At 43.4% G+C, this 22,032-nt stretch overlaps 1 protein-coding gene across 11 annotated transcripts in view; it reads left to right on the top strand.

Annotated features, from left to right (window-relative positions):
- The first annotated feature begins 309 nt into the window (after positions 1 to 309).
- SYNE2 (spectrin repeat containing nuclear envelope protein 2) overlaps positions 310 to 22,032 on the top strand; it is a 374,347-nt gene continuing 352,624 nt past the window's right edge. For 6 of the 11 annotated variants that reach the window (XM_021941295.2, XM_021941294.2, XM_021941291.2 and 3 more), the window contains exon 1: positions 763 to 949. The gene's annotated coding sequence lies outside the window, so the exon portion shown is untranslated. Of the gene's footprint in view, positions 546 to 762; positions 985 to 22,032 lie in introns of those variants that run through there. The other 5 variants (XM_021941289.2, XM_021941285.2, XM_021941286.2 and 2 more) reach the window with 5 other exon arrangements.

Here is a 22,032-nt window from a genome sequence, read left to right as displayed (position 1 = left end):
TGTGCCTTTTCTTTGGAACTTCAAGTGCCTTAGTAATATTGTAATCACAGCCCAAGAGGTAAGTGGGAGTCAAGTGACATCATCCTGGGTCCAAAGGGACTGAGTATGTGCTGGAAAATCAAATTGGCACCTGCAAGACGCAGTTCCAAGGATGCAGTTCGCAGTGAGTTTTCAGACATGGATGATGTATGTCGCGTCGGACGACTGAGACAGCTCTCCACTTCCCCTCATCCAAGGGTAAGGAGGAACCCAGTTATCTGTATTGTTAACAAGCGCCTCCCCTTCTCTCCAGGTGACCCCGAGATCCGGACCACACTACGAAACACGGATCCAGATTTTAAAGGCCTTCGAATCCAAATTCCTCGTTTTACAAAGAGCCCACGGGGTGAAATGACTTGCTCATGGTCTGGTAGCTAATCGCAGATCTGCTTTCTAACTCCTACTTCCAAGACCCGGGAATCTACGGGTGTTGGAGAAGACCCCTGCTGAAATCGTCCAGAAGAGCTTTTTGAGGGAGTTTGTGACTCCCGATTCCCCAGCCCCGGGTAAGAAAAGGGTCGTGAACCTGCATTGCGAGGTGGTCTCTCCTTCACACCACCTCGGATGTCCCAAAACACGGGGAGAAAGTTGCCCGCCCCAGGCTGCGGCGGGGCCTGCTGCTCCGCCCCGGCGCTGGCGGGCGCGCTCCACACTGGCCGCCGAGGGGCGAGCGCGGGACCCGGCGGCGGGCGGCGGGCGGCGGGCGGCGGGCGGGGAAGGCGCGGGGCGTGGTTTGCCGCTTTCCGAGCGCCAAGGAGCTGAGCGCGCTCAGCTGCGCCCAGAGCCTTCGGCCGAACCTGAGAAAGCAGGAGAGAGAGCGAGCAAAAGGCGCGATCCAGAGAGCCAGGCAAGCGGGGCGCCGACCTCGGGCGGCCCCGGCCCGCGCTCTTGCCCCTTGGCCGGGCGGACGGTGGGTGAGCGCGGCCACAGGGCCCCAGCACCCCGGTGCGCCCTGGAGAGAGCGGGAGGGAGGGGAAGGGGCGGGGGCGAGAGAGGGAAAGGTCCCTGAGCCGGGGGCGGGGGTGGCGGGAGACTGGAACCGACCCGATGCCAGGGTCCGAGCCGGGCCACGGGAAACTTTGCTCGGGTGGGGAGAGAGGGGTGCGCGGAGGGCGCCGCAAACTTGTCAGCGGGCGGGGCGCTCCGGAGATTGGAGCGAGCGCCAGCGGGTGGCGTTTGTCTCTCCGGGTTCTTTGTGTCACCTCCGGGCCCCAGCCAGCCGGTCCGCCCGGCTTGGGCAGGCGCTGCGCGGGAGGCTGTGCCCCGGTGCCCCGGCGCCCCGGCCGCCCCCTCCCGGGCCCAGGCCCAGGCCCCGGCGCTCGGGGGCCGCTGATTGTTTTCATTCCTCGCGTCACGCCTGGGCGGGAAAGATTTTGAACGCCGCGTGAGCTGGAAGGCGGATAGCCGTGGCGCAGAGATTGCAGGATCGTGGGCGGTGCGGGGCTCGCCCGGGGGACCCGGGAACCCGCGAGTCGGGGCGCACCGGGGCTGCAGAGGGCGCGGGGACTGGCGGCCCGGGTCCTGGAGGGGCGGCGGCGGGCGCGGCAGCTTAGCGCCTCTGCGGGAGCGGGGGGCCCTCGGACGGCGGGGATTATAATTCCATTTCGATTGCTTGGGGTCTTTGTTGTCTGAAATTGCCTTTAGGGTCTGACGGTGGCACCTTCTCCTGCTTAGGTTATTTCTCTTCTGTTGAAAAGGGCGGGGCGGGGGCTGTGTATGGAATTAGTGCTGCTGGGAACATTAGCGCCTTATTTGATGGAGGCTGAGAAGTCCTGTGTAGCATCGCGTTTGTGGACGCGTGCTGTTTCCGAAAGTTATTTCCCCTCCCTCCGAGAAAGGGAGCGTCTGAGCTGGACGCCGCAGGCACGATTGTGTACAAGCACCGGCAAGTCGGAGCTAACCCGTGAGGGTTCTTTCGAGCCGCTCCACACTTGGCATCGCTTTTTTTTTCTTTTGAGTTTGTTTGATTTGAAGCAACTTTTGTCCTTTGCTAGAAGTTCCGAAGGCTTCGTTGCAGATACTATGTGGCTATGCTAGGATGGGTTCGATCATTTTTAGAGGTGGGGAATACAATTAAACCATGGCGGGCCACACCTGGCCTTCTCACCGCTCCGGTACTTGCCACAGAGACATCGTAAACATGTTCAGAGGAGAGTGTTCAGCTCTTATGGGATGAATATTTGGTGTGTTTTCATGCTTTCATGCATGATTCTTTCTCCAAGTTGTCTTTCTGGAAAGCTGTGGAGACTCTCAAGGGCTTTTCCTGAGATAATTACTGAACGGCTTTAGCCGGGCCAGCCCCCTGGGGCGGTGGGAACAGGTGTAATCCTTATTAAGTTTTTTCGTGAAGAATGGAGATGTCAAAATAAGTAAAAAGTGGAAATGTTTAGGTCTTTGTCCACGTTTGAATTAACAAAGCTTTATCTGAATTTTTAAAAAATCAAACTCAAACCACTTTTGGTCAGCTAGCCTTAAAATTGTTAGAAAAATCATGTGAATAAATTTACCCAATTAGAAATTTTTTAGCATTTCAGTGGATTCGTGTTAATTGTGTTGTAGGATATTGCAGAATGTTTAGAGAACTGAGTCACAATGAGGTTATTCTGAGTAGTGCTCTCACTAGCATAAGGTGAGAGTTAATGTAAAATTTAAAAACTGAATGAATCACATTTTAATAAGTAAAGGAACGGGTGAAAAACAATTGGTTCATTTTTCATTTTTATTTTTCATTACTTATATGTTTTAAATATATATTTTCAATAATTTCACAAGATTATTTATTTACTCAAACTCCTACATATACCAGTCAGTGTGCTGGCTTCTGGGGATCTGAATAATAATAGTTACCCCTTATAGAATGCTTATTTTGTACCAGTAGATACTTTACATAGATTACCTTTTTACCTTTTTCATCTGTAATCGTTTATTGAGTACCTACAATGTCTTGTGCTAGGTGCTGGGGTGATAGTGGTGCACAACACAGCGGTGGTTCCTGCCCTTAGCTAGGTGGGGAATCTAGGCAGGAAATAAAATATATTGCTAAACTAATAGCAGGTTTTGAAAGGTAAATCAGATCACATCATTCTGTTCAAAACCCTCCATTGGCTTCTTGTCTCTCTCTGAGTGAATGGCAAAGACCTGACAGTGGCTCCCAGAGCACACCTCTTTTGGCTTCCCTGCTTCTCCATGCCGTTACCTTCGTATTTTATCTGCTGCTCTCCTCCCTACTCGAGTGTCTACAGCCAAACTAGCTTTCTTGCTGCATGAGGGCCTTTGGACTTGCTGTGCGCTGCCTGGAATGACCCCCTGGCCCTAGCTCCCATATCTCTAATGGCACTTGTTGACCTGACCCTCTTCACTTCTTTACTTGATGTTATTTTGTCAGTGAGCCTTCACTAACCTCCAAATTTAAAATCACAACCATCCTCGCGACTCCCATTCCTCCTTTCATAAGTTATTATTTTTCCTCCATAGCACTTATGGCTGCCTACCATATGTTGCTTGTTTATTGTCTGTCTTTTTCAGAAGGTTGTATATCCTTCAGAACTGTATTGGAGCTGTTTTATTCACTGTTACATCTTCAGAATCTGGAACAGTAACTGGCATATAGTAGGTCCTCAATAACTTGAATGAATGTTGAGTGGAAAGAAGGGTACAGCAGAATGCTGGGACATAGAATAACCAAGGCCTCCTAGAATAATGGTGAGAAGGCCTGTAGGTGGACGTGACATTTAACTGAGACTTGAAGATGAGAAGGAGCTAGCCATATTGTTCTGGCATAAGAGGTTGTAGAGAGGAGACAGGCATGGAAGAAAATCTGGCAGAGAGAGAGGATGCTCAGAGACCTCGAGGCGGGAAAGAGCTAGGAGGTGTGTGGATTTATTGAAACTGAGAGGTCATTGTGGCTGAGCACTGTCAAGTCAAGGGAGGGTAAGACTAAATGACAGAGTGGAAATCAGGTGTCAGATTATTCAGGGTCTTTCTGGAGAAATTAACATGAAATCCTCATAGATAGCCTATTAACCCTTTTATGGTTTAAAAAACTGGGCATCAGGGAGATTGAATAACTTTCTTAGATTATGCAGTGGGTGAGTGGCAGAGCCTAGAATACAAAGCCAGGCTCACCGACTCTAACAAACCTATATTTTACCACTATGTCAAGATCAAAAGACATAGTCCCTATCCTGATGAAGCTGTTAGTTTAGTGTGAAGACAAGCTATTGCAGTATACACATGTACTCCTGGGGGCTGTGGAAGGAGGGAAGCCCCTAGTTCTGCTTGGGAGTGGGACAAGCCAAATTGGAAACAATATAATCATTTTTCCTTTTTTATTATTATGAAATATTTCAGATTGGCAACATCTTAATTAAGAAATAATATTACGCCGGGCGCGGTGGCTCAAGCCTGTAATCCCAGCACTTTGGGAGGCCGAGACGGGCGGATCACGAGGTCAGGAGATCGAGACCATCCTGGCTAACAAGGTGAAACCCCGTCTCTACTAAAAAATACAAAAAACTAGCCGGGCGAAGTGGCGGGCGCCTGTGGTCCCAGCTACTCGGGAGGCTGAGGCAGGAGAATGGCGTGAACCCGGGAGGCGGAGCTTGCAGTGAGCTGAGATCCGGCCACCGCACTCCAGCCTGGGCGACAGAGCCAGACTCAGTCTCAAAAAAAAAAAAAAAAAAGAAATAATATTAAATACAATAGCCTATTCTCTGAGTCTTCACTGTATGTTTCCCTCCTTTTTTTCTTTTTAAAGACAAAATACTTGCTTTCACATGTACAAAGGGTCTGTGTCATATGCCCCCTTTCCTACTTTCATCAAATAAAAGATTATATCTGGAATAGTGCAAATTCACTTATTTTATTTTTTTGAGACAAGGTCTCGTTCTGTCACCCAAGCTGGAGTGCAGTGGTATGATCATGGCTTACTGTAGCCTCTACCTCCCGGGCCCAAGTGATTCTCTCACCCCAGCCTCCCGAGTAACTACCATGCGCACTACCATGCCTGGCTAATTTTTAAACTTTTTGTAGAGAAGAGATCTCACCATGTTGCCTAGGCTGGTCTCCAACTCCTGGCCTCAAGTGATCCTCCTGCCTCAGCCTCCCAAAGTGCTGGATTACAGGCATGAGCCTACCCTTGGCCTCTTGTTTACATTTGAGAAGTTTTTGATGTATGTATAGACCTGTGAAGCTGCCTTCCTGTAGCCCCTTGCTATACCCTGAATCCCTCTTCCTCATGCAATCAATGATAGCTTTCTGACTTTGTGGATTAGTTTGCGTTTTTAGAATTTTATGTAAATAGAATCATGTAGTAAGTTCTGTTCTTTGCCTGGCTTTTGCTTAGCATAATTATTTTGAGACTCATCCATATCGTATCAATAGTTGATTCCTTTTTGTTATTAAGTAGTACTCCATTGTACTGATAGACCCCAGTTCATTTATCTTTTCACCCATTGATAGACATTTGGGTTGTTTCTAGTTTTGGCTATTAAAAATAAAACTGCCATGAACATTATACACAGTCTTTGTATGTATGTCTTTCATTTCCCCTGGATAGATGTCTAGGAGTAGAATGACTAGATCCTATGGTAGGCATATGTTTAACTTTTCAAAGAACTACTATACTTTTCCAAAGTGGTTATGTAATATAACCAAAATAGTCTATGAGAGTTCCAGTTGCTCCAAATCCTTGCCAACAGTTGGGGTGGTCAGGCTTTTATAGCCATTCTGTTGGTTGTGTAGTGACACTTCATTGTGGTTTTAATTTCTATTTCCCTTATGACTAATGACATTGAGCATCATTTCATATGCTTATTTACCATCCATATATCTTCTTTGTTGAAGTGTCTGCTCAAATTTTTTGCCTGTTTTCTTGCATTGTTGTTTTCCTTCTTACTGAGTTTTGAGAGCTCTTTGTGTATTCTGGATGCAAGTCATTTATCAGGTATAAGATTTGCAAATATTTACATTCAGTCTTATCTTAGTCCATTTTGTGCTGCCATTATGGAATACCAGATTGGGTAATTTATAATGTTCAGAAATTTATTGGCTCATCGTTCTAGAATCTGGGAAATCAAAGATAGAGGGGGTGACATCTGGTGAGAGCATTTTTGCTGTATCATTACATGACAGAAGGGCAAAGAGAGGGTGAGAAAGAAGCAAAATGGAGCTGTTTTATTCTTTTTATTTTATTATTTATTTATTTAAGACACAGTCTCACTCTGTCACCTAGGCTGGAGTGCAGTGACACAGTCTCGGCTCACTGCAACCTCTGCCTCCTGGGTTCTAGTGATTCTTGTACCCTAGCCCCCCGAGTAGCTGGGATCACAGGTGTGCAACTCCACATTGGCCTTTTTAAAAAAATTTTTTGTATTTTTTTTAGAGACTGGGTTTCACTGTGTTGGCCAGGCTGGTCTTGAACTCCTGGCCTCAAGTGATCTGCCTGCCTTAGCCTCCCAAAGTGCTGGGATTACAGGCATGAGCCACTGCACCCAGCCTATTTTCTTTTTTTTTTGAGACAGTGTCTCATTGTGTTGCCCAGGCTGGAGTGCAGTGGCTTGATCTCAGCTCACTGCAACCTCCACCTCCCAGGTTCAAGCGATTCTCCTGCCTTAGCCTCCTGAGTAGCTGGGACTCCAGGTGCGTGCCACCACGCTTAGCCTGATTTATTCTTTTATAAGGAACCTGCTCCTGTGATGATGGCGTTAATACTTTAATGAGAGCAGAACCCTCATAACCCATCACCTGATAAAAGTTCCATCTCTTAATACTGTAATATTGTAACAGTATTGCCTCTTAATAATATTATAATGGCAATTAAATTTCACCAGAGTTTTGGAGGGGACATTTAAACCATAGCAAATTTATTACATTCTCTTAACAATGTATTTTGAAGATACTGTTCTTAATTTTGATGAAGTACAATTTGTCAATTTATTCTTTATGGATTGTACTTTTGGTGTTATATTTGAGAAATCTGCCTAATTCAAAGTCAAAAAGGCTTTCTCCTATGATTTTTTTTCTAAAATTTTTATAAGGTTTTGGTTTAACATTTAGGTTCATGTACTTTAATTTTTGTTCATGGTGTGAATAGGGGCGGAAGTTTACCCCATCTATGCCAGGAACATTTGGTAATTTTTGGAGACAGTGTCTGGAGACCATGTCTGGTATAGGGATGAGGCGCATTTGTTCCCGGCATCTAGTGGGCAGAGGTCTAGGTTGCTGCTAGACACCCTACAGTGGATAGGTGAGATCCTCTCAATAGAGAATTATTCAGCCAAAGTGTTAGTAGTGCCAGGGTTGAGACACTCTAGGCTTGAGGTTTATTAATTTTATTGACCTCCATGAACCAGCTATTGGTTTCATTGATATTGTTTAATATTTTTCTAGTTTCCCTTTAATTGGTTTTCACTCAAATCTTTATTTTTTCCTCTCTTCTACTTTTGGGTTTAATTTGTTCTTATTCCAGTTTCCTTAGGTCATTGATTTGTGACTTTTCTTCTTTTCTGATATAGGTGTTTAGTCTTTTAAATTTATTCATAGTACTACTTTAGTGATATGTCACAAGTTTTGATGTGGTGTGATTTTATTTGTATTTAGTTTAAAATACTTTTAAAATTGACTGGGCACGGTGGCTCACGCCTGTAATCCAAGCCCTTTGGGAGGCCGAGGCAGGGGATCACGAGGTCAAGAGCTCGAGACCAGCCTGGCCAACATAGTGAAACCCCATCTCTACTAAAAATACAGAATTAGCTGGGTGTGGTGGCGTGTGCCTGTAATCCCAGCTACTTGGGAGGCTAAGGCAGGAGAATTGCTTGAACTCGGGAGGTGTAGGTTACTGTGAGCTGAGATCATGCCGCTGCAGTCCAGCCTGGGCAACAGAGCAAGACTCTGCCTCTGGAAAAAGAGAAAAGAAAGAAACAAGCAAGTCACTATGTGCAGCCCGCACTAAAGGAGTGGACTCCACTCCTTTCATCTCTCCTTTCTCTCTTTTCTTTCTCTCTGTCTTTCTCCCTTCCCCCCTTCCTTCCCTTCCCTCCCTCCCTCCCTCCCTCCTTCCTTCCTTCCTTCCTTCCTTCCTTCCTTCCTTCCGTCCGTCCGTCCGTCCGTCCGTCCGTCCGTCTAGCTCTGTCGCCCAGCAGGCTGGAGTTTAGTAGCACGATCTTGGCTCACTGCAACCTCTGCCTCTCTGGCCCAAGTGATCTACCTGCTTTGGCCTCCCAAAGTACTAGGATTATAGGTGTGAGCCTCTGTGCCTGGTCTAGAAACTAATTTTCTTAAACTAAATCCACTAAATTATCATAGAGCAGACCATTGCTGTTATAGAAACATATTTTAGAATACTGCAGAGTATTACAATATTCAGAACACCTGCACTTGGAGAAACCTCCCCTCCAGACAGGCTCTGCAGGGTGCACTGCCTCCTTTTCTTTTTTTTTTTTTTTTTTTTTTTTTTGAGACGGAGTCTCGCGCTGTGTCACCCAGGCTGGAGTGCAGTGGCGCAATCTCGGCTCACTGCAAGCTCCGCCTCCCAGGTTCAGGCCATTCTCCTGCCTCAGCCTCCGAGTAGCTGGGACTACAGGCGCCCGCCACCACGCCCGGCTAGTTTTTTGTATTTTTAGTAGAGACGGGGTTTCACCATGTTAGCCAGGATGGTATCGATCTCCTGACCTCGTGATCCGCCCGCCTCGGCCTCCCAAAGTGCTGGGATTACAGGCTTGAGCCACCGCGCCCGGCCTACTGCCTCCTTTTCTTTCCTCTGGGCTGCATTAGGAGGAGGGAGGTGAATGGGGAGCAGGAATCAATCTTCCGGTGTTGACATTTTCCAGACCCTGAGAAACGTTGAGTTGAAAGATAAGTGTGAAAGCATCTCTTTCTTTTGATGGTGTGTGAGATGAAAAGCACTTGCTAATAGCCCCTCAGGTCAAAGTAACACATTTGACAAAAAGCAGCCTCAAGCTTTTGCTTGTTAGTGTCCATGTTTGATTGGAAACTTCAATCTGAGATGTGGTGCTTGAATTTTTGTAGAATTTGCCAATTACTTGTTGCTCTGGTTCCAGCTGACTTTTAGTCTCCCTTTGGGTACTACCACTGCATGCAGTTTGTTATCAGTGAGTAGCTCTTCTCTATCGGGCTGTGTAAATGTACCCCTATTTAATTCATTCAACAAATAATTTTTTGAATACTTACTGAATCTGGGCTCTGACACACAGATGAAAGTCAATGTCTCTTGCCACTAGCAAGCTGTCTAGAAGCAGAAAGGCCCATAAGCAGAGGAACATGCAATCTCAGTGGTAGTCACTGCAGTGGAAACTGGTGATCACTGCAGTGGAAACATGAGCAGGGCAAAGCATGGTCAGCTAGAGCAGTGGTTCTCAAAGTAAGGTCCAGGGACGAGGAGTGGCCAACCTATTGAGTGTACCTTGACAGTGGGGCCCAGCAATCTGTGTTTAATAAGCCTTCTAAGTGATTCTGATGCATACCGCAGACTGTGAACCATGGGCATAGAGGATTAGATAGTCTCTGAGATTTTTTCCAGCTCTTCAAGTCTATGCGTATGGTTAAGAAATGTGATATTTACCCCATTGTATTTTTTTTTTTTTTTTGAGACGGAGTCTTGCTCTGTTGCCCAGGCTGGAGTGCAGCACAATCTCGGTGCACTGCAACCTTCGCCTCCTGGGTTTGGACTCCTGAGTAGCTGGGATTACAGGTGCACGCCACCACACCCAGCTAACCAGCTAATTTTTGTATTTTTAGTAGAGACAGGGTTTCACCATGTTGGTTGGTCATGCTGGTCTCAAACTCCTGACCTCGTGATCTGCCCAACTTGACCTCCCAAAGTGCTGGGATGAGCCACCGTGCCCGGCCCTACTCTGTTTTATTTTAAGAGCAGTAGTTGGCACTAATATCATATACAACATTAATTGCAATGTAGGCTGGGCACTGTAGCATATGCCTGTAATCCCAGCATTTTGGGAGGCTGAGGTGGGAGGATCACATGAGCCCAGGAGTTTGAGACCAGCCTGGGCAACATAGTGAGACCCCAATCACACACACACACAAAAATTAGCTGGGCTATGGTGGTGCATGTCTGTAGTCCCAGGTACTAGGGAGGCTGAGGTGGGAGGATTGCCTGAGCCTGCGGGATTGAATCTGCAGTGAGCCGTGAGAGACACAGTGAGAGCCGGTCTAAAAAGAAAAAAACGAATGTAGGTAGAACAAATTCAGTTTTACTATATGTGTTGCTGAAGTGAGCATGTAAAACAAATTCAAAATGATACAGTTGTTTGGCAGTGGAACAATAGTAAATTTGATTTTAAAAACTTTATTATGAAAAATTTCAAATATATTCAAAGCAGAGATAATAGTAAAATGTACTCTTGTGTAACAATTACCCAGAATGAATATTATTAAATCCTGTCAATCTGGTTTTACCCATGTCCTCACATATCCCGCCCATGCTGGATTATTTTGAAGCAAATTTCATACATCATACCATTTTATCCTTAAATAATTGGATTTTAAATTATTTGAGATATTAAAGTGCTAGAAATCAATTTGAAACTGAATCACATGTAGCCATTTCCTGGTTTCCCTTACATTATAGATAAAACTTATCTGGAGCTAATTTACACAAAAGGTGGATAAAACAAAACAACAGGTGGACACATGTACATATATTCCTATTTGCATAAAACCTATTAAAAACAAGTATACTTTTTTTGTTGTTGAGGCAAAGTCTCGCTCTGTCACCCAGGTGGAAGTGCAGTGTGGTGTGATTATGGCTCATTGCAGCCTCGACCTCCTGGGCTCAACTGATCCTCCAGCCTCGTGTTTCGATATTTTGTAGAGATGAGATCTCACTGTGTTGCCCAGGCTGGTCTCGAACTTCTGGGCTCAAGAAATCCTCCTGCCTTAGCCTCCCAAGGGGCTGGGATTACAGGCGTGAACCACTGTGCCCAGCAAAAATAAGTATAATTGTCACTACTGTGAATACATTTTATTAAAACATTTTATGTATTGTCATTATGTTAGCAATATATGCATTATGCTTATAGATAATATTCTAAAATAGTAAGAAAGAATATACACGCATGCCCTGCCAAAATTACTATACTTGAAGGGGAAATTTTAATTTGGAAGGCAGGTTTTTAGGAAGGTAGATATTAGAAGGTTTTGGGGCAGATTTTTTTTTTTTTTTTTTGGGACAGAATCTCACTCTGTCACCAGGCTAGAGTGCAGTGGCGTGATCTTGGCTCACTGAAGCCTCCGCTTCCTAGGTTCAAGTGATTCTCCTGCCTCAGCCTCCTGAGTAGCTGGAACTACAGGCTTGTACCACCACATCTGGCTTATTTCTGTATTTTTAGTAGAGATGGAATTTCACCATGTTGGCCAGGCTCGTCTCAAACTCTTGGCCTCAAGTGACCTGCCCGCCTCAGCCTCCCAAAATGCTGGGATTACAGGCATGAGCCATCGTGCCTGGCCTTGGGGCAGATTTTTAATATATGTAAATTAAGAATTGTCACTACTCATTTCAGCAGTTATGTTGCCTCATTTGGAAAGAAAAGGTATTCAGCATGTGGGGATGCATAAAAATCCATTCATCTTAGTCAATGTGCTCCATGCTGTCTTTTTTTCAAGGTTAGAGATAACATTTGGTGGGAGATCAGGTTATGGGATAGTTCATGTTTGGAGTGGGGACGGAATTGATTTACAGACATACCGCCTGTTTTCTCCTACTTTGGCTTTGGAGGACAAGTTGTGGTATACTGAGGAAAAGCTGATTGTATCACTTATGACTGAGATTTTCATCTTTAGCCACTTCTGTGTGATACATGAATTAATGGGTCATACCATAGGAATTAGCTAATTTTCATTTTAAAATATTACTCAAGAAATTTTTATCTTAATTGTACATTTCAACAATATAAATAAGCTGTTCCAGACTGTCTCTCATGGCTCCAAACAAATATAAACCCCCACAACTCAAATGCATATAAGCTTTTACTACAGTATAATGGTAGGTTATAGCCAGTGTATGATGGGATTGTTGATAGAATAATGCATATTAGAGCTTTTAGTTCAAAAATTTGAGATAGTGATTCAGAAAGAAAAAAGGAATGATTATCATGAATTCTGTTTATTAGAATTCTGTTTATTAAAGAGTTAAAGATACGTTCTATTTATTTAATATTTTGATTTTTGTTGTTATTATTTTTTTGAGATGGAGTTTCACCCTTGTTGCCCAAGCTGGAGTGCAGTGGTGCGATCTCAGCTCGCTGCAACTTCCGCCTCCCGGGTTCAAGCAATTCTCCTGTCTCAGCCTCCTGAGTAGCTGGGATTACAGGCGCATGCCACCACGCTCGACTAATTTTTTGTATTTTTTGTGGAAATGGGTTTAGCCAGGCTGGTCTTGAACTCCTGACCTCAGGTGATCTGCCCACCTCGGCCTCCCAAAGCTGGGATTACAGGCCTGAGCCACGGCGCCTGGCAAAGATGTGTTTTAGTATTTGCACTTGTGTGTTGGCAAAGAAAATAGGTTACTAAGCGTGCTCGTATTGTAATATCCTTTGTAGTCACTCATTTGATGACACTGAGTAAGAATCTTTCCTCTGTTAATACGTCTTTGTTTAAAAGAAAATAAGTTACCTTTGTAGTCTTTGTACATTTTTCATTGCAGAAAGTCTCCCCTCTGCTGGGTAATAATTAATTTTGTAGAAGTGTTTAATCCAGTACTGATTATAGTCCCTTCTGAGCTGGATGAAAAGAAACTTCTGAATGTTTGTAACCACAGATTGATGATTTGGTTACAAAGACTCTCTGTTGGTGATAGTTTCTGAGAACTGGAAGGTAAGCTTGTTCCTTGGGTGAGTCATCAGGTTGTCTTGCAGTCGGTCATATGTTTTCTTAACAACTGCTGTTGATTTCAGGTTTGAACAGGGTGAGCATGTTTTGAAATGATCCAACAGATTCTTTTAGCTTATATATGGCTGCCGAATCTTATACACTTACTGTTATATGTATCACAAGGAGTGAAAGATTGAATTCTTTTTCTATCTATACCTTCCAAATCATTTCTCTTCTAATTTGTTTTTCAGGGGTAGTGAGGACTGGAAGTGGGGGTTAAAAAGGAGAAAAATAAATGAATCTGGGATATCATGAGTCTGCCTGTTTATGCCCCTGGACTAGAGCAGAACCAAAAGGACCTCCATGTGCTGATAGGATTAAATATGATTTCCCGGGGTGTTGATCTTGAGTAGTACTCCATGTGCATACATTCTAAAGGAACAAGTGAATTTTAGAAATGTCTGTGGTACAGTGTAGTGGTTAAAAGCATGGCTTATGAAATCATTCTGACCCCTGGTTCAAGTTCTAGCTTTGCCATATACTGGAGGTGTTATTTTGGGCAAATTACTTAACCTCTCTGAGTAGAGTTTCCTCATCTGTAAAAGTGAAACTAAAATCCCACATACTTATACTGAGATAATACAGGTAACAGACAGCATAGTACCTACAGAACACATGGTAACAAATGCTAGTTATTGCATTCAGTTCAAGGGTGTAGTATACAAGGGGCTAGATAACAGGTGTTTAGGGGACAGTCAGAAATGAATCAGATATGAGCCCTAATTCTTCAGGAACTAGGGGAGAGGGCCTTGTAAACAAGTCACTGTAGTATTATCTAGAATGGAAGAAGTGCCAACTGAAGTACAAGCGAGGTGCTGTGGGGTGCATAAAGCAAGTGATTAATGCCAACTTTGGGGAAGTTAGGGCTAATTTTGTAAAACATTTGCCATTTGAGCTGAGTGTGTATTGCTGGGCCTAGAATGATGAGTAGGGCTTTTATGGGTGGAGAGTGGAGGAGAGTAGATTGTGGGCTGAAGAAAAGCACAGGGTTAATTAATGGCAGGGTGTGGTGGGAGAGAAGGCCCATAGATGACTTGTGGTTAGATTTTGGAGGGTTTTTCACACACAAGTGTTGAGACTATATTCTCATGGTCAGTGGGGAACCAAAGCAGGTGTTTGGTGTGAGCTCTGTTTTGCAATAATGTTTTGAAAGATGTATTGGAGAGGCAGGGAGTCTGATTACAAGGATGTTTCAGAAATTCAGGTGAGTGATGAAGACATTTGGAGAACAGAGTAAGAGGGGATTAAAAGGAGATAGAAGACAGATAATTCGAAACTAGGTGCCAAAGACAATGTTCATACCATTACTTGAGAGAGAGAAAATACAGGAGGAGAAGGTATGGGATAAATCGGATAGTCCAGCAATGGAGTGGGCTAATGGGTCTGGTGAGCTCAAAGATTAGTGGGAGATCTATCCAGCAATTGGAAATTCAGTTCTGAAAGAAGGAAGCTAACATTTATTGTGCACCCACTGTGTCTCAGGTTTTATGCTAAGCATCTTTGCAAATTATTTATTGGTAGCAATTTTTTTTTTTTTTTTGAGACAAAGTTTCACTCTCGTTGTCCAGGCTCAAGTGCAGTGGCACAATCTCAGCGCACTGCAACCTCCGCCCCCCTTCCCTTGCCCCCCATTTCAAGCACTTCTCCTGCCTCAGCCTCCCGAGTAGCTGGGATTACAGGCGCCCACCACCAAGCCCGGCTAATTTTTGTATTTTAGAGACAGGGTTTCACCATGTTAACCAGGCTGGTCTCAAATTCCTGACTTAAGGAGATCCACCCACCTCAGTCTCCCGAAGTGCTGGGATTACAGGCGTGAGCCACTGTGCCTGGCCGCAAATAGTATTTTTAAGATGAAAAAGTAGGGGCTCAGAAGAGACCTGATATTTAAACATCAACTTTAATTTTAAAGCACTTCTCATTTTTATCTTTTCTCTTTCAGCTCAGAAGAATGGATACGTGAGTGAGTACCCGAGGCAGCGAGCAGGCTGCTCTGTGGGACATTTTTCATCAGTTTCCACCTCAGGCTTTCACTATGAGGAGAGAATAGCTCTTTAACTGGGTGGTTCTCCTTGTTACCTGAAGAGTGTCAAGGGAGTTTCCTTCTCCATTTTATTTCTCAAGTTCTAGTATTCCTTTCCCTTCTGAGCTGCTTGAAAGTTAATGTCCTTTAAGATTTTTCTCTCTTGCTTCTGATGAAATGGAAACATTTGTTTTGGAGTGGGTAAAAACTTAATCTAATAAATCTTGTTTTAGTTCAATTGGAGAGGCCAAAGGGGCAGAGAGAATGCTGCTCTTTTCCTTAATGGTGTCCCCTTTATTAGATAATGAAATGTGTAATCCTTATGCCAAGCTCATGGATGCAGATAAAAATTAAGTCTGATCAGACTTTGAATGCCTTTTAAGGAATTTTTGTTATTACAAAAACCGCAGCACGCACACACGCACACGCACACGCACACATGGGCAAAAGCCCTTCCCCATATTACTTTCATTTTCCATTCTTGCAGTCTCTCTTCCTAGAGATAATTGCTATGGACAATTGTGTGTTTATCTCATTTAAATGTTTCTGACACCTGGGACCTTGGGAATAATTAGGCAAAGTAGCTAGAATTTGCCTTTTTCCTTTTCACCTAGGTATTTGATATCAGGGTTTATTACTGAGATTTCATAACCATGGGTTCTTCCTTTTTTTTTTTTTTTTTTTTTCTTTCTGTTTTTAAGGCAGGGTCTCACTTTGCTTTCCAGGCTGGAGTGCAGTGGCATGATCTCTGCTCACTGCACCTTCTGCCTCCTGAACTGAAGCAATCCTCTCACATCAGCTTCCTTAGCAGTTGGGACTACAGGTGTGCGCCACCACGCCTGGCTAATTTTTGTGTTTTGTGTACAGATGGGGTTTTGCCATGTTACTCAGGCTTGGTGTTGAACTCCTGACCTCTTTTGATCCAGTTGCCTCGGCTTTTGAAATTGCTCCCATTACAGGCATGAGCCACCACAACTTTAACTTACTTTAAATGCTGTTAGATCTACCTTTAACAGGAGGATCGGCACAGCATACCTAGAGGTTAGTAATTATCATAGGTCAACCTTAGTTTGGTATCTCATATTAGTCTGCTAAACCAGTTCTGTTAGTTAATTTGTTACACAAATTTGCCAGTTAACTGTACAGAATCATGGGGTAAATGAATAGACTGTCTTTTTCTTTCTTTTTTTCTTTTTTTTAGATAGTCTTACTCTTTAGTCCATGCTAGAGTGCAGTGGCATGATTATAGCTCACTGCCAGTCTTGCCAGTAACTTGCTGTATGGTTTGGACAAGTAATCTTACCCACTCTGAGTCTCCTCAACATCAGGCTACATGGCCACTATGTGATAGCCTCCTAGCCTCAGTGAGCCTCCCAAAGGGCTGGTGCATTGTAAAGTGGCTGGTACCAACTGAGTACTAAATAAATAAATAACAATTTTTTTTTTTTTTTTTTGAGAGGGTCTCACTCTGTTGCCAAGGCTGGAGTGTAGTGGCACAATCTCCATCTTCTGGGCTCAAGCAGTCCTCACATCTCAGTCTCCTGAGGAGCTGGAACTATAGTTGTGTGCTACCACACCTGGCTAATTTTTAAATTTTTGGTAGAGAAGAGATCTCACGATGTTGCCTAGGTTGGTCTTGAATACTTGGGCGCAAATGATTCTCCTGCCTTGGCCTCCAAGTGCTGGGATGACAATGTGAGCTACTATGCCCAGCCAGTGATTCTTATTGCTGTTTTATCATTATTATCAAATAGAGAACCTATAATTTTGATCATGTATATTAGAGAATTTACCTGTTCTCACTTTTAAGCTATAAGAAAGTAGGTGTCATTGATATTTCACTTTTTTTTGCACTGTAGGTTGTCAAAAGGAATAAGAAATACTGAGATAAGCTTTTTATAAAAAGTATAGAGATGGGGTTTAGCTGTGTTGCTGAGGCTGGTCTTGAACTCCTGGGCTCAAGTGATTTTCCCACCTTTGCCTTCCAGAGTGGTGGGATTACAGGTGTGGGCAACTATGCCTGGCCAAAATAAGCGTTTTAAAACAGATGCAAATCTTAGTTATCTCTCTTAGTTGGCCAGCTTTTTAAGTAAGTTGAAAGAGTTCACCCAAAGAATAACACAGAGATTTTCTTTTGTTTTGGTAGTTCAACATCTCAAGTTCCTTTGGTGTTTCGAGTTTTGTTTCTACTCAGGAAAATGTTATCTAATGCATAAGACATTTTTAAAGGAGTGTTCTAATTGTTCGCCAATGGGGAGGAAACAGCTTCAGTGGTGTTTCTTGTTGGTTGAGAACATATTATATATATTTTGGGGGCTGAGGACAGATCAGGGATATTTCCACAGGAAAGGATTTGAGAGAAGGAAAAAAATATTTCTTAGAAATCTCAAAACTGTAGTCTGAAATTCCGTGAAAAGAAAATTTTGTAATCAGAGTCATTGGAGATAAAGGGTCAGAAGGAATATTTTGTTGTAGGAAGTGTTACCTTCACGAGAAGATCCATAAATCCTGTTTTCATGAGCTAGAAGATATGCTAAAGAAAAAGGAATCTCAGAAGTAGACGGAAACAGGTTTTTTGTTTTTGTTTTGTAAAGACAAGATCTTGCTTGGTCGCCCAGCCTGGTGTTCTTTTTTTTTAAGGCCAGATAAATTTCTTTTCTTTTCTTTTCTTTTTTTTTTTTTTTGAGACAGAGTTTCGCTCTTGTTGTCTAGGCTGGAGTGCAGTGATGGGATCTCGGCTCACTGCAACCTTCGCCTCCTGGGTTCAAGTGATTCTCCTGCCTCAGCCTCCCAAGTAGCTGGAATTATGGGTGCTTGCCACCATGCACAGCTATTTTTTGTATTTTTTAGTAGAGACGGGGTTTCACCATGTTGGCCAGGCTGCTCTTAAACTCCTGACCTCAGGTGATTCACCCACCTTGGCCTCCCAGAGTGCTGGGATTACAGGTGTGAGCCACCAGGTCCAGCCCTAAGTCAGAAAAATTTCTTTCTTTTTTTTTTTTTTTTTTGAGACAGAGTCTCACTCTCGCCAGGCTGGAGTGCAGTGGCGTGATCTCAGCTCACTGCAACCTCTGACTCCCTGGTTCAAGCAATTCTCCTGCCTCAGCCTCCGAAGTAGCTGGGATTACATGCCCAGCTAATTTTTGTATTTTTAGTAGAGACTGGATTTCACCGTGTTGGCCAGGATGGTCTTGATCTCTTTACCTCGTGATCTGCCCGCCTCGGCCTCCCAGAGTGCTGGGATTACAGGTGTGAGCCACCGAGCCAGGCCCCAGATAAATTTCTGATGGAGTCATTGTGCATGTTACAAGCAACAACAAAAGTAATTTAGTATACACATAAGTGCATTCTGTTCTTTCCCTGAGATGATATGACCTCATATCAGATCTTAAAGTTGTGTCCACAGTATTGGCAAATATGTATCTTTAGGGAAAACTCAGAACAAGTAATTCTGGTTGTTTCTCTTCTGGTGAGAAAGTTCTGCCGTGTTTAGAAATGGAATGGAAACAAGTTTGCAAGCTCTCTAGCAGTCACAAGTAAAACAGGGGCAAAGAGAAGATTTAACAGATTTCATGGTTTGAGATTCTGCTATTTCAAAAATCAAATCTATTTTTCAGAGACACCCTCTTCTTTTCTTTTCTTTTTCTTTTTGAAGTGGAGTCTCACTCTGTCGCCCAGGCTGCCAGGCTGGAGTGCAGTGGCGCAATCTTGGCTCACTGCAACCTCCGCCTCCTGGGTTCAAGCGATTCTCCTGCCTCAGCCTCCCGAGTAGCTGGGACTACTGGTGCCTGCTATCTTGCATGGCTAATTTTGGATTTTTATCTTTTTGTAGAGACGGGGTTTCACCATGTTGGCCAGCCTGGTATCGAACTCCTGATCTCAAGTGATCCACGTGCCTTGGCCTCTCAAAGTGCTGGGATTACAGGTGTAAGCCACCATGCCCAACACAGAGACACCCTCTATTTTCATAGTTGCTTGATTCAAATACTTTTCGACATAACAATGCCTGTTAAAGAGCTGCATTGCTGGTTGGCATGCTAGAACACACAGCTTTTACATCACACTGCAGTTAATTTTCCAGTTGTTTTTTCTCATCTACTTTCACTTTACTTTTTAAAATTTAAATTTACATTTTTAATTTTACTTTTCTGTCTTTAACCAGTCGGAATGCTAAGATTTGATGGTTAAATAAGACCAAGTATCAGATATTTAGTACGAACTCTCCATTTATCAATGTGGTTGCACAGAAATGGATGGTTCTTTGGAGGCAGAGTTAAAGAGAAACACAAACTCAAGGACAGAAAGGAACTAATTTTGGGGAGATTTGAATTTTTAAAAAAAAAATTTCACTAGGACAAGTATTTCCTTAACATTCTAGTATGAAAACCATTATCTAAAGTGTTTAAAAGAGATGTCATTTTTTTTTTTTTTTAATCTTTCAGAGACAGCGTCTCACCCTGAGAAACCCACCCAACTTTTATGTTTTTTGTAGAGACGGGGTTTTGCCATGTTTCCCAGGCTGGTCTCAAACTCCTGAGCTCAAGCCATCTGCCTGCCTCAGCCTCCCAAAGTGTTGGGATTACAGGTGTGAGCCACTGCACCTGGCCAACTTAAATTATATCTATATATAGATATCATTTAAAAATTACATAATATTTAAGACCTATGAAAAAGTATAAATGATTATACAGTAAGTATATACTTGCTTTAGCATCCTAGTTCAGAAATAAAATATTGCTAATTTGGTTGTGACCTCTTCCTCCTCCCCAGAGGAAGCTGCTATACTGAATTTGGTGTTTATCATGCTTACGTGTTTCTTAACAATTTTGTTGCATATGAATGTTAAGGGTGATTTTCAAAGTATTTCACAGCTGGTAGTGTGTGGGCCTGGCCATGTCAAGTTGTACCAGCCTAATATTAGTCCGATCATGTATCTCTAAGAGATATTTTCAGATTGTATCCAGCTGCGCACAATGGCTCATGCCTGTAATCCAAGCACTTTGGGAGGCTGAGGCAGGCGGATCACGAGGTCAGGAGTTCGAGACCATCCTGGCTAACATGGTGAAACCCTGTCTCTACTAAAAATACAAAAAATTAGCCAGGCGTGGTGGCACACGCCTGTAATCCCAGCCACTTGGGAGGCTGAGGCAGGAGAATTACTTGAACCTGGGAGGTGGAGGTTGCAGTGAGCCAAGATGGTGTCACTGCACTCCAGCCTGGAGACAGAGCGAGACTCCGTCTCAAAAAAAAAAAAAAAAAAGATTGTATCTAATTGACTGGGCATGGTGGCTCACGCCTATAATCCCAGGACTTTGGGAGGCCGAGGCGAGTGGATCACCTGAGGTCAGGAGTTTGAGACCAGCCTGGCCAATATGGTGAAATCCCATGTCTACTAAAAACACAAAATTAACTGGATGTGGTGGCAGTTGCCTGTAATCACCGTTACTTGGGAATCTGAGGCAGGAGGATTGCTTGAAACTGGGAGGCAGAGGCTGCAGTCACCTAAGATCACACCACTGTACTCCAGCCTGGGCAACAGAGTGACACTCTGCCTCAAAAAAAAAAAAAAGATTATATGTAATTAATATTACAATTTTACTGTATGTTGCACATTCTTCTGTAAGTTGCTTTCTTCCCTCTCAACTGTGAGATTCATCCATCTTGGTATATATGTAACTCTGATTCATTGATTTTCATTGTTTAATGTTGCATTGTTTGAGTATGTCACAGTTTATCCATTCACTTATTTGTTGGTATTTAGTTTTTTATGTCTCCTTCTAGGACCCACCTGTTCACGTCTTTTATTTTCCTATTGGGTTGTTTGTCTTTTTCTTTTTGATTTGTAGGTCTATTGTTTTTGTAGTTTTCTGGAAACAGTTACTCATTAACATGCACATAAACCACATAATGACAGCTTTGCCTTTCCAATATTACTGGAGCTACATATAGCTACTCACATTTGAAAATGGGGATACTCTAATCAGACTGATGTGAAGTACGTAAGTAGAACTGTCTGAGTGTTAATATGCCAGTGACTGTAGATATAAACATATTTCTTTATTTAGAATGGATATGACTTGCATTTTTTTTGGTAAAGATTAATTTCCCCATATTTCCATAGTCATGCAGGTGAGGGTGTGGACCCTACAGTACTCTAAAGTGTGAGTACTTACCTTTGTAAGAAATCATAAGATTCTAATTTTTGTCTCCACTAACTACATAAAGCAGGATAATGGTTGGCACCATTGCTTCCTCATTGAACTGTGGACGAGTCTCAGCATGCAAAGGAAGTAGAAAGTGAATAGGAGGATGGCGGCTGTTGCTCAGAAGTTCTTTCCATAATTTGATTTATTTACACTGTTCGGGTTGTTCATGGCTTGGTTCTTCCTCCCTTTTTCCTCCAGTGAACGGTGACTTGACAGAGGTACATGGGAGGTTACTTGTTCTCTTGTTGGCTGCTTATATTTGCTTTCTGGAAGGTTATTGTTTTCAAGGATCTTAAGCACCAGGATTAGGACAGTTAAACCATTTGTTAGCTTGGAAAATGTCATCTTCCTCTTTATCCTGCTGTCCTGGCTGTGTGCTTCCTTCTCTCCCTTCCTGTACCTCTCTTCCTTACAGATTGCTTGCATTATGTATCTGTGAGATGTCGGTCTGTCTGAGTATTTAACATTTTGTTCATTGTAGTTCTTTAAAACCTTCTTATAGTTGCACAAAAAGACATAAACATTTAAAAACATGTTTGGTACTGGAGGTTGCCTTTTCCTGGAGCATTGCATCTGATTTCCTTGTTATCAGTAGACTAAGTACTACTGAACACTGTGTCTCTCCCTGCCTGCCCTCCACTCCACTGTCTCTGCTCCCCACCTCCTGGCTCTGCAGGCCTCTTTTGTTGTTGGGAGCTAACAAAGTACCATAATTTGCTAGATGTTGCAGGAAGATGACAGGCCAAGGGGTTCCAGGAAGGATATCTATGTAACCTGCCTGAGCTCTCTTATCTTTAAAATTGCCACGTAACTAGCCTCGTATCTCTTGGGAATAGCCAGAACTTTAGAGTTAAGAATGTT

Source organism: Papio anubis, chromosome 7 (assembly GCF_008728515.1).
Source record: "Papio anubis isolate 15944 chromosome 7, Panubis1.0, whole genome shotgun sequence".
Classification (NCBI taxonomy): Eukaryota; Metazoa; Chordata; class Mammalia; order Primates; family Cercopithecidae; genus Papio; species Papio anubis.
The sequence above is the reverse complement of the archived record's forward strand: the minus strand, read 5'-3'. Positions and strand labels throughout refer to the sequence as shown.